The sequence below is a fragment of the Ixodes scapularis genome, unplaced genomic scaffold, assembly GCF_016920785.2.
Source record: "Ixodes scapularis isolate PalLabHiFi unplaced genomic scaffold, ASM1692078v2 PGA_scaffold3__209_contigs__length_174095766, whole genome shotgun sequence".
Taxonomy (NCBI): domain Eukaryota; kingdom Metazoa; phylum Arthropoda; class Arachnida; order Ixodida; family Ixodidae; genus Ixodes; species Ixodes scapularis.
In genome coordinates, this window is record NW_024609868.1 from 52,963,803 (window position 1) to 52,977,430 (window position 13,628).

The following is a 13,628-nucleotide window of genomic DNA, read 5'->3' on the forward strand; positions in this document are numbered from 1 at the left end:
TTGATATTAAGGCGTTTCTTAGCAGCCTTGCAACCTTCCCTAGCAACCAGGTGCAGCTCTTGCCATAGTCTGTTGCACCCTGTGCAGCTTGAGAGGATGTATCTCAGCAGCAGCTAATAGACAACAATCGGTGGGGCAACCTTTTCCGAAAAACTGTGCATTAGTTTGATCAAACGCAGGAGGCAGACCACGAAATGTGACAGTTATAAGCATGCACTTTCTGGAATGCTCCACAACAAGGCACTTCGCCTTAGTATGATATAGGGCAGAGTTAATTCCTCTCTACAGAAGTTATTTACTTACTGAAAAAGAACTGGCATGTGTAAGATCCAAAAGTTCTCTGTCTGATAGTGTTATGAATATTGTGCGTAAATGTTTTACGTAACACATAAAACATTTCCACATTGGGGTGGTTTTCAAGCTGTTCTGTTAGCTGAGGGACTAAAATTCAAACAGGTGAGAGATGCTTTCATTCAGCTATTGCATACAAGAGTTCCAGACCATTGGCAGTGATGTGATACTTGTGCCAAAGTACTACTACATCTTGCTACATTTGACCAAAATCTGAGGAACTCGAGCCAACATTGCGCCAAAACTTAATTTTAACAACTTGCAATTTGGCCGGAACGATAGGATTGTGTGAGTTTGCAGATCTTTAGAATATTACGTCGTATAACATACTAACTCTGTCTGATTTCGCATCAAACACAGACATTACTCGTGTAAGCGAGTGCCATTGTGTTTTGCCTTTTTTTCTTGTATTTTGCCGGGCGCATCCCTGAAGTCGCCTACGAAGGTCAGAGGGCACGAATGTTGTGTTCTTAAAGGCTTGTGTTAACACTGACTCCTTGGCATCAGGGGTCTCAAACGTGGATTCCAGCGCCATGAAGATACAACTGGCTGGCGTCAGACCAGATGCGGCATGTGCCAGCCAGGAGAGACCAAGCACCGCGAGAGAACTATACAGCAGTCTACCTGTGGGACTCTGAGCAAGAGCATTGTGCGATGGTGGTATGCAACCACCATAGTTCCCAAATTTGTAAATTTGGAAACTATGGCCTAAATTTGTACTTTCGACTACTATATTAAACCCAGTGTTTTTTTTAATTGCCAAAAGCTTAGTTGTCAAGACCTCATTTATTTTCTAGAATATATCTTATTTGAGACTATTTCTAACACTCGGAAGTTCCGCAATAATTTTCGTGTTCTGTTCTGGCGGGTTAGTTTCGCTGAGTGCGCTTCTCACCGCTCACTGGTGTACTGCAGTGAAGCGACAACCGCGGTGTCGCTTGTGTCTTGCTTCGCTGCAGCGCACCTGTGTGCTAAGGGGAAAGCATACCTCCAAAGCTATACTGGACGATTTTCGAATAAAATTTGGCTTGTATGTATGATAGACTGACTGCAGTATCGTGGAGGTATCTTTTTCCAATTCTAGATTTAGCAAGGATACTTCAGTATTGCAAATATATTTATGTGGACTCTTCTTTAAGTTAATGTATTACGCCAACTTTTTTGTTTAGTGGTCACTCTTATCTAGTGTGAGTGAATTAGCAGCTAAATTACCAGAAGTAGAGAATGCAAGCCTGAGAAGAACCTTAACGAGTTCGGCGAAGTTGTTTATAAGAAGGCATATTTATCATTTACAGGCCAATTTTAGGGGCGAAGCTCCTTAGGGTCTAGCCATGTCCGGCATCCATGCTCACATCGATTGCCATCCCATCTGTCTTCTTAAAAAAAAGAAAAAATGTTTGTGCAGTCAACAGGATTCAAACCTGTGCGGGGAGACCCCAATGGATTTCTAGTCCATCGCCTTAACCACTCGGCCACGACTGCGGGATGAGTAGGGGCTCTGAGGTGTGGTAGTAACTCAAGAGCTGGGGATGACATGGATGAAACGTTGCATGTAGCCGCTCAACGTCTATACAGGAGAGGGTGCTGCGGTCAAATGCGTATATAATCGCGTTAAACTTTGCATGCATTGGCTCAACGTTTATAGACGAGAGGGCGGCTGTCAAATGCTCAAATGCGTATATAACCACGTTCCATACCACACATTCCATACCAACGCAACCCAGAGCTCAGCACTACCTATGAGCAATAAAAAAAAATCAGCACCATCAGCACTACCTATGAACAAGATCAGTATCATCAGCACCACCGAGAGTTTCGCCCCAATCAACATATGAACAAGATCAGTATCATCAGCACCACCGAGAGCTTCGCCCCAATCAACATCATTCAACATGTGGAGATACGGTCATTTTTTTTTTTGTTATGGAGTTCTAGGTATAAAATATAACTTATGTTTCATAATCAAATGACGAGTGATTTTTTTTCTGTATTAAGAACTGCAGTTTTATTACAACCTCTAGAACTTGAAGGAAACAAATTTAGGCACTCAAAATTATTGTATTCTAGCATTATTTCACTGGGATTCCATATCTAAATTTACAATTCACCACAATTCATGCTGTCCTTCATCTGTCATCTTCTTGTCACCGTGTCTGGTGCGTCTGCGTGCAAGTAAACTGCTAGTTTTGTGCTTGAGGAGATCAATCCTGCTGTGCAATCGATGATAACGAAAGGTTGCACATAAGTGAGAAGGCAAAGTAGACTCTGCCTAGTTGGACAGGTCAACACATGAATCTTAATGTAATATTTGCAGTGCTATGAATGAAAATGGAATGTGCGCTTGTGCTCCAAAAGTTCTTTTGGCTGCTCCAAGAGCTGCTCCAAAACGACTGAGCGATCACGTCACTGCATTGGCTCTCAGTATCAAACATTGGGTCACCTCCAAACTCTGTTTTTGCGTATGGTTATATTGACAATGTTCCTCCTGATTTTGTCAAGCAACTGTGCAGCATTCTGAAGTTACAATTGGCCACTATAAATGTTTTTATAAAACCTGCACAAAGTCGAGGCCAAGTCAAAGTCAAATTTGGGGGTTTTACATGCCAAACCAACGACGGGCATCTGGCACACCCCAGCGGAGGACTGAGGATTAATTTGGACCACCTGGGGATCTTTTGACGTGCAACCGAAAGCTCGGTTACACGGCGCCTCCTCCGCAATAAGCCTCCGTCGGATTGTGGGCATTTCGGCCGGGATTTGAACCCGCCACATGGGGATCCGTAGGCCAGCGGTCTCGCCTCAGAGCCACCGAGATGGCTCACAAAGTCAAGGCGGCACTCTGGAGTGTGGCTTATTCACAATAGCTAACATGCAATACATAGCATCCGGCAAAGATCTTACCTCTGTAAGCTTCTGACAACAGTCAATGAGGACCCATTTACTAAACTGCATTCTAAAGGGAATGACAAAAGACTTTCCCATAATAAATTTTATTGTTTCTCAAGTGCGACCAAAAGACTTCGCTTACGCTGTTCATTGCTTGTGCAGGCAGCCTCTGCTTTGTGCCGGTGCTGTTGGCATTAATCAATGTTTAGGTTGTCCATCCCTCTTTCACGAGGAGTGTCCAGGCAGAAAACCTAATTGTGGCATACAGTTTGCATGCAGTCGAGGGTGTATTGTCACTGGAATGCAGAAGGATAGGCAGAGGTTATCCTAAATGACTGTTTCAAGACCTTGAACTTTATTTACCATACCCGCCAAGTTCGGAAAAACCAAATCCGGGAGAATTTTCTAAGCGGGGGGGGGGGGGAGGGGAGGGGAGGGGAGGGGAGGGGGGGGGTAAATGTTTTTTAAAAAGAGATATTGATAATTAATGTAAATGAAGACAACTTCATTATATTTATATTGCACTGCTCATGCTAGCGAAAAACTGCTGCGCCTCGCTATCGTAGCAGCCGTTTGTTACGACGGCAAAAACCACTTATTTAAGTGCGAGGAGGGAAGGGGGGGGGATTTGAGTTTTTTGGGAGATTTTTCTGGCAATCGTACTAATTGGTCAAAATTCGGGAGTCTCCCGGGTAATACGGGTAACTTGGCAGGTATGATTTACCCTTGTTATGTTTATTCTTGTTATTCTTTACCTTTGTTATGTCTCCACCTGCATATTTCTTACTTTTCATCATTAGAGTTTGATATGACAAAAACTGACTGATATATTTGAAAAGGCATGTGACCCTGTAATAAGTTGCAAATTATTATTACAATTGTGTTCAGACACTCATCGTGGCCAACAATTTCAATAACAATTGTTGTAAAAAAAAAAAAAAACTTGCTCTCGAGATTAATAGATGGATAATAACAGCTGTACCCTTTATAATGGGTGGCAGCTTCCACCACCTAGCCTAAAACATTAACAAAAACCAGAAACATCATCCACTGCCTCCTTCCCCCGGCGAGGGAGTCGCCAATTTTCCTCTGGTCAAACCTTGTCAGCATCAGCAGATTCCTCACGAAACCGCAGTAAATGTTGGGGCTTAAGTTTAATGAAATAATTTGCAACTGGTTATCAGGTCACACCTTATCATCTGCAACAGAGTGCTCTCTCCATTTCAAATACCATCTTTTTTCCCTTATATTTAGCATAAAAAAGTACTATGTACAGCTGCTGATTCCTATGGGGGACAAGACAAAAACAGCTTAGTAATTTGAATTTTTATGCTTTGGTGCATGGTGCTTTTAATCTTTTTCTTTTCTTTAATTTAGGTCTTTTGGAGGAGCCCGACTGCTAGAGAGCGTGCTCTAAGGTGTTGGATAGAGAAACGGCTTCTGTCAGGAAGTTGTGAAAACAACTTCCAACTACAAGATAAGCATTCATGCCCACGGACCAACAAGCTTCTTTTTTTTTTTGTTGTTGTTAATGTTCCTTTTTCTTTTTAGTTTGCATTTAGTTCATTTCTTTTTTTGTGCTTGTGTTAGGTCTTATTTTGTTGAAATAAACTTTTTGCATCCATTTCATTCATGCTATTCTTGTTGCAAAAACACCGGCAGCAACATTCGTTCAAGATAATGCTGCAGAACAGGTTACATTGAAGCAAAGCAAATGTGTCAAAGGGACTGACAATTGAAACAGTTAGCATATTAAACTTCATACTTCTTGGAAGGCTCGCTGATGTGACTGCTGCACCAAAGGCCTCAACCTGCTATATGCTGCTAAAATTAACCAAAATACTACTATGATGAATTTGTGCCAACGCTGCACGAAAAGCTAGACTTTTGCTCGCTATTTGAGATTTACTCGGAGCTTGGTACCTTGCTGGATCATTATGGTAGAGGATGGTGCTCGTTCTCAAAAATACAGGCTATTGATTGGACTAACACACTATTTGATTTTACCTTTGTATCGAACAGGGACAGTAGACTTAATTTCCCTAATAGTCCTCATTATTTTAAGTTTGTTGAGGTGGCCACACTAGCTTTGGTGAGTGCACTTCTCGATAGGCTTTGGTGCACTGTGGAGAAGACACTCGTACTGTAAACAGCAGTTTTGTCAGGTTTGCTTCCCTGCAACACACTTTCGTACTAGGGGAAGACTTACCTAATGAGCAGGGTATTAAGAAATTAAACATCTGGGATATGGTACATGTTGATCTGACAATAAAACCTTGCAGAAAAATTGCAAAAATTAACTGCAGCTATTATGTAGGTGTGCATGTGACAGCAAAACGGCGAAAAAGTATTCCGGAATGCAGATACTTTTAGAAATACATTTGTTCCCGAATGGTGCTACGTGAGGAGGGTATAATTCGTGGTGAATACGAATGGTAATTTATGCTTGTGCTCCTCTTTTTGTGCCATTTTAAGCACTACCCCTTTGCTCAAACTCTTTATTTATCATTATGCCGCTAGAAAAACATGACACCCCCCTTGAACCACATAGTTATAGAACGGTAAAGACTGTGTATCATGCCTGACAAAACGCGTCTGCCCAAAATGAACATTGTTTTGCCATGAGGGCGCAGAACCAGTGCAGCCGCCGCGTTGGGACTGGCGCTGTGATCGGCTTTTGGAGCAGAAGCACAGGGTGTCGTCTGCATCTGTTAGCTCTTGTTTCACCGCACCACGTTGTATGCTACATGTAATTATTCGCAGTTTGATGAGACCATTCGCATTTCCTTAGTTTTAATGTATAAAAACGAAGTCTTTTCTGTGGATGTTTCCTTACTCCAGTCTACTAAAAAGTTTTATGTATGAAATGCGTTTGTCCAGATTCCTTCACATTCATTTAGCAATAGCAGATTCAGGCCAAGTCTCTAGAATTTCGCATTTAGATGATAGATGCGCAGCATCAGGATGATTTCACGTCTGGAGTTACTGGCGGCCGTGCGCGGTCAGGAGCGGTCACTTCGAAGACGAAGGCCTGACAAGAGCGTTTTGGCCAAAACAGTTATCAACCGTCACTTTGGTGTCAAGTTGAAGCATTTATTCTGATTCTCAAGAAAGATTGGCATGGAACTAGCATGCCAATGCCGATTCTCTGCGTTTTTTTCCCAGGCCCACTAGTGGGCTTCCACAAACACCAGCGGACAAAGCATGCAGTATTATGCTCAGCTATGGGGCATGCAAGTGCCCTTGTATTAAATCCCAGACCTCTGCAATGTATCGGGATCGTCAGTCTGCATCCAAGAGCTACTCAAGGTGGGGGCTATCAAGAGTGTGATACTTTTCCTGTGTCTTTTAAGAAGAATATGAACATAGCACCACGTAGCATCAAAAAGAAACAGTTTACACAAGTCAATCTTTCAACGCTTACCACAGGGAGCCAAACCTGTGCAAGCAGGTGCGTAAAACGCTCTCAGAATATCATAATTGAGCACATTCCTACCCTAGGTTAGGATCTTGATTCTATGTCCACCATGGGTGCATTATTTTCTTAAGTGAAAGGAAATGTAACCTCTCACTGGGCGTTATTGTTAAACATTGCAGACATTTGAGCAAGAGCTCCGAGAAATGGCACCACAAGCAGAGATGGGCAAGGAGTGTCATCTGCTCTTGTTGTCTGCTTCTGCACAGACGCTGAACTGACTCCGGAGCTGGTGCAAGCTTTTGAGGAACTGGGTCTGAACTCGTTTAGAACTGGGATGAATCGAATGTGCCAGTGCAGCGGCTGTGCAACTTCAGGGTGAATCGAATGTGCCAGTTCCTGCACTGCTGAACTAGTTCAGCCACTTCAGGCAAATCAAACAGACCTCTTATGATGTTGTACACCCTCACTATAATAGTACCCTTAAATGTCAGTAGCAGACTCTCATCAGGCAACCACCGAAACGGTACCTTGTGTCAGATGCTGGGACGACCAGCGTGTCGCAGAAGAGCACGAAAACACACATGCCAGTGAGCACAACAATAATGTCTAAACCACGGTCTGGAAACAAAAGGTAGCAACCTGAAATTACATGTACCACCCATCTCGATGCATGGCACGCCTGGCAAGAAAGCCGGTTCGGGCACGACGTCACATAGATAAGAAGTGCAAGACATCCTCTCATGGAGTTTTAAGCTAAGACACTGTGAAAAACTTGTCTAACTCTATGCATTTTTTATTAAAGGAATTTCTTGCTTTGAAACTCACATTGGCACATTTAAAATCTTATATTGTGACCCATACAAAAGTACTTAATATTACTAGTGCGACACTTTTTCTAAGCCTCAGAACTGTCTACTTAAGTAAAGGTGTCAAATGCTGTCCAGCTTCACCTCATTTATTCACGCAAGACAACTAAAGAGCTTGAACAAACATTCACCATATCAAAGCAGAAAAAATATGTAACTTCACATGTAAAAAAAAAGAACGTGTTTCCCCTGTGAATTGCAGTTTGATACTAATCAATGTTGCAGGCCTTATCAGCAAAAAGTGGCTAAAGTGCTTAGCGAAGAAAAAGAAAAAAGAAACTTTTTGTGTTGGGATTTGCCCTTACAAGGTGCTTCATTTGCATTGCACACCCTAGTTAAGTGTCTGAGCATTACATGCCCCAGGCACTAAAACGATAAATACCTCGTTGCCTGAAAAGCACGTTCTAGCTTCGATCCGCAATTACAGTTTTGCGAATTCGCCAAGCTTAGTAAATTCTAAATAGTTTTCTTCTGCACTTGAATGCTTTAGGGAGAAGGAAGAGTTCGATTTATACAGTTAAATTTTTGTAGGGATCGTTGGCTTTGCCAAGTGCTAGCTACAAAATAATGCATTCGCCAAAAAGCATAACATTTCAAATGTAACTATTTCGCGAATCGAAAACAGCAGCCCAGGTTCGACACATGTCAAAAATACACGGCATGAGAACGACGCAGCAACCGGCAACATCACAGGAATTTCGTAACAGCACAGAAAAAAAAATTAAATTACACCCATTCGCTCGGCACAACTATGATTTTATTATGTATAAAGCAACACAAGAGTTTCAACTCACCAACGCAGGTTCGATGTAACGTTCAGCGTGCTTGGGCCGCTGGGTAAGAGCAAGGAAGTTTTGTCTAGTAGAGTATAGTTATGACATTTATTCCATTCCTGATGCGCTTATCGATCTTTCAACGAACCAATTCGAATGTCACCACTGAAAATGTTTGTAGAAAAGCCAAAAAAGTAAAATATTTCAAACCTCCTACCTTGTGCACAAGACTGGTGAGCGCCATGACACAACAGATCCGCAGAAATTGAAACACGTTTGAATGTAAACATAACAAATTTGTTTTGAATTTTCAAAGTTAATAGATCTTGTTTAATTAACAACATTATTTTTTATTTTATTTTATATTTCTATAAGCATGCGGTAAGAAACAAAGATTGGAAAATCAATCTGTGCGGTGGTATCGTGCTATTCTCTATGCCGCGAAACTCAAACAACATGGCGGTAGTGTGATGGTCGTGATGGTGGCCCGTTGTCTTTTTTGAGGATGTACTGGGTGTGCGCCACTGCAGAAATACAGTGGGTGCGATTTTCGGACTTAAGGAAACGGTGGTGGTGGTGATGGTGGTGGTGAGGGGGGAGGGGGGAGGGAAGGGAAGGGGAGCAAGGGCACAAACAACGGGCCGGCATTTTAAGTGTTTTTTAATGAACAGTTGGGGGCGGTCGTTTGTTTGCTGAAACGTTCGACCAACTGAGTGCCATCCCGTTGTGTTCTGCTCTTTCAGAAGAGAATAATACTATTTCTGCTATTGACTGGACACAGAACGGAAGAGGTTGATACGACTATTTATTATTGTAAAAAATAGACATAGCACAATAAAAATGCAGACTGAGAGGCACGTAGAACGAGCGCTGTGTTTACATGGTCGGACAGAACGGTGTGTGTAATGTCATTCATGTGATGCATCACAAAAGGTGCATAGGATCCTAGAACAGATACTACATACTACTGAAAGCTAGAGCCGAACTTCAACTGAAGACACTCTTGAAGAACACGGAACATACCGTGGTGTTTGTAATCAATGTATCTGATGGAACGTTGGGCTATTCTGAAGTTCTCTCGGTGCGTGAATCTTGTGTATTAAACTGACTGCACTGTGCACTTGTCCCTTTTTTCTTCTTCTCGGACCCTTATAAATTATTTTCCTAACCACCGTCTTTTTTCTCCTCCCCTAGCTGTCATGAAATCTTCATGTCGTGCCATATTCCTTGGGGCCATACTGACATCTCACTGTATAAACATGCACAACATCCGACTTGCTTTGCTTTTGGGGAATCTGTGTGCTAGCGCACACCAGCTCGGAGCGCGTGGAGCGAAAGTTCGCGCTGCAGAACCCAGGGCTTGGGTTCAATCCCTGCCCGCTTCGATCTGGATGAGCATCGTACCGGTGTGCGGATGTGTATCACTACTCCGTGGTGCACGTTAAAGACCCCAGGCTAGCGGTTGTACTGTACTGGCTAAATTGCTCATCTACAGCGAGTGACTCGTCGCAGCTCTAAAATGGCTGACCAAATACACGTTGTATAAATATTCACACAACCATTTATTTTAGATGTTGATGACCTGTGCAACACGCGTTCGTTTTTCACCACACGCAAAAAAAAAAAAATAGCAGAAAAAAAATTAGCAGCGTTTATTTTCTCAACTTAACAGACAGAACAAGCGGCCACCTGATCTGGAGCCGAAGCACATGACACGCGCTGAGTTCCAGATATTGTGATGGTTCGGCTACTGTCGTCATTGCAGCGATTGGACGCGGGCCACTACCCGATTGCTTCTCGAGCTAGTAATTATCACGAGCCCAAATCGAGTGTTCACGCAATGCTCGGGTCCAATCTATGAACCGCATTCAAATATCGTCACTTGGGTGTACTGCGATCCCCCAGCTACGTCATCAAGTTTTGCGAAGGAGAGACTGAAAGAAAACGCTCGCTTTTGTCCTTGAAATGACATCGCAACAAAGGAGTTTCTTGGTCAGTGGCGTTGCGTGCGAGTATCCTTCAGTCCCACTAGTGCCAGTAAACTCGTGTAAAGTGAAAAACATTCCAAGTGAATATATGCGATATTCAATTGGAATGTTGGTCGTTTTTATTTAATTTTTTCTGCGACTTCGACTGCGTGGGGTGAAAACGGAACTCGTGTTTTATAGGTCATTAACGTCAGGGATCCGTTCTTAACGATATTTGCGCGAAGTACAGAAATTGTTGCATCGCCTCTTTAAAGGGATGCTGAACCAAACATTTCAGTGTCTATAATAAGTGGCGCACGATCTTTCCACGAGCCAGCAGCCGCCGGTGTGCGTGAGCACACGCAACGAAATGAACGAGTTTTAGAAAAGGGGGCCCCAAAGCTTTGGGTGCCCCAAACAGCTCGGGGCATCGCAGTGGGCATGCGCAGAAGTTCTGCGCATGCGCAGTGGGACGCCCCAAGCTGTTTGGGGCACCCAATGCTTTGGGGCCCCCTATTCTAAAACTCGTCAGGCACGTAGCCAAGGGGTGGGGCCATGGGGCCCGGGCTCCCCTCCCTGGCTTTTGGGGAAGAGGGGGGGGGGGGGGGGCTGGTATGCCCCCCCCCCCCCCCCCCCCCGAAATCTTCCATCTTGCTGGGGCCTTCTCTCCCCGCCCCCTCATACAGCAGATTGTCATGGCGCTGGGTGTGCGCTCACTCGGCCACCGATCCCCCCAGCTCGACGCGCGTGAAGCGAAAGCTCGCGCTGCAGAACCCAGGGCGAGCTTTCGCTACACGTGTTCCGAGCTGGTGTGCCCTAACCCACTCGGCCACGGATCCCCCTGTTTCCCCGATCCCAAAGGAGCGGAGATGAGTGACCTCCAGGGCCGGAGGTAAAGGTGACCTCTCCACGAAGGCCCCTAAGATGACAGTGCGGTGGGAGCAACGCTCTCGCGAGACCAATCGACCGCTTCCTTTTCATCACCTGACCCCTCTCTCGATCACGTGGCCAAGGAAAGACGTACAACTGCTCAAAGTGAGCATGCAACTCGCACTGTCAGCTTATAGGGCCGCCCACACTAGCGAGAAAACGCGCGTGGCACGCCGATCGCGGCAAGTAACAAAATGTCGCCGAAGCACAGTCAGCGCCACGAGCGCGTGCAGAGACACGCCCTTTATCTTCCCGCTTAACCGATTTATCGGCGCGCCGGGCGCGTTTTCTCGCTAGTGTGGGCGGCCCTTATGAGTGAACGAAGTTGCTAGAGAAAGTGAAAAGTTTCTTTGAAAAGAAAGTGAAAAGCAAAGACGTCCGACTCCTGATGAAAAGCAAAGCGTTTGCCCTGGCCAGTGGCGGCTGTTTCAGGGGGGAGGGGGGGCAAAACACATGCTTTGCCCCCCACTCTGAAAACTGGGGGGGGGGGGGGGGGGGGGGGGGGGGGGGGGCTTGCAACTCTCTGGGACAAGTCCTTTAAAGTGAAGGGAGCGAAACTATGATATGGACCAAGGTATGCAAACACACTCCGTAGCTTCGACCACGGGCTTCGACCCAAATTGCTTAGGCAAAATAATAATAATAATAAATAATCAGAAAACATCGTCCCAGCGAAAGCTTATATTCGAAACAAGCTTACACTTAATTGACAGAAAAGGTGTTTGTAAATGTATGTTATGAGAGTCATACTTAACCATAAATTGGTCGCTGCTTATTAAAGAACAATACCAATTTGTTACATCTTTCGAGATTTCCTTCGAGCTTTTCGGCATGTTCAGCGCTTCCTTGTACACGAGACAAGAACTATACCACCATAAACCACTAAATCAGTGACAGATGTATGATCGCAGAAGTATACCACGGGTGCGGCACTTCTATGCACCGAATGTGGTTAAGGAATAAGATAATATAAATTAATTTACTTATACATTAATGCTGTCTCATCCACAGGCAACTCAGTGTCTAATACAATATGCATGATGGGTGCGACTTATACCGTGAATTATTTATTATGAAGGTAACAACCAGGGCATACATGCCGAGGGCAGAAAAATTGTCCGGAGCAGTGGTTCTCAAGCATTGATGATTCGCGGACCTCTTGGGAATCGGCGGATATGATGGAGGACCCTGTTCGTGGTGAGGGAAAGGAAAAGTTATGGTTTAATTACAAAAATGATTTAATAAATGGATATAACTAAGGGCTAATGTGGAGTAGACTTCTTTTTGTGACATATACACGAGAAAACTCACTCGAAAATTGTAACCTTTCTTCTGAATCTCAGACAAGACAACTTTTATTGCTGGGCTTGACTGATGAGGCTCGGCTCGCGGACCCCTATAATACCTCCGCGGACCCCCATTGGAGAACCACTGGTCTGTAATAAAGGATAAATTCAGCGCAAAATCCTGCTGGTAAGCATCTGTGATCGGTCGAAAAGAGCTTCACACTGTCGCACATGACGCCATTCCGCGCTTGCACGCGTTAAACGATACCAAGAGAAGCGCGTTCCGACATCGTTTTATATCGGATGAATTGGGGTGAAAAAGCGACCAGAGCTATAAAATGTACAACAAACTAACTATGGCACAAAAGGACGACGGAGGCATACTGGGATAAAGGGAAATTCAATGACGATGGCCCGTGGTCTGCAACATGATTATCAAGTGCGCTCTTACGTTGTAACAGCTAATCTAAAGGTTGTAGCAAGATCAGTGGCATAGACAGGAATAGTTTTCGGGGGGGGGGGGGGGGGGGGGGGGGGGAGAAAGAGAGAGAGGGATGAAATGCTTTTGCGAAGGGGGGAGGGGGGAGGGGGGGCTGAAGCACAGGGGTGAAGTGAAGCCCCATAAGCCTCCCCCTGTCCCATACCAATTTAGCTTTGTCCCAGTATACACCTTTCCAATGTTCACAAGTCCACAGCCCAGCGCACAACTCCAAAGCCTAGCAGGCGCCATACGTACAAACAATGAAAACGGCGCCTGCCAGGGGCTCTTAGAAGGGGGGAAGGAACGAGAAATTAAAAGAAAGGAACAGACCAGGGTTCAAGGATTAAGACAAGTGACAAGTAGATATGGTAATTTGGAGATGTGCATCTTATAAAGGACGATTACAAAAATTGTTTGTTGCTGACTAATAAAGCGTTGTGATTTCTTCTTAGTAACTCATGTACGTACTGTGACGCTTGAAGAGAACACGGGAGCGCATGGACCCCGCACCCGTGCAAGGTATACTCGCCCTAGTTGATGCCGGCTGCGGAACCGCTGCGCAGCCGCAAAGTGGGAGGGGCGTGGCGTCCAGCGCGTCGTCTGCTACGGACGGAGCCACGCGCTGCCAGGTTTGCCCGTCAAGGGAAATTCACTCACGCACTTCGAAGGC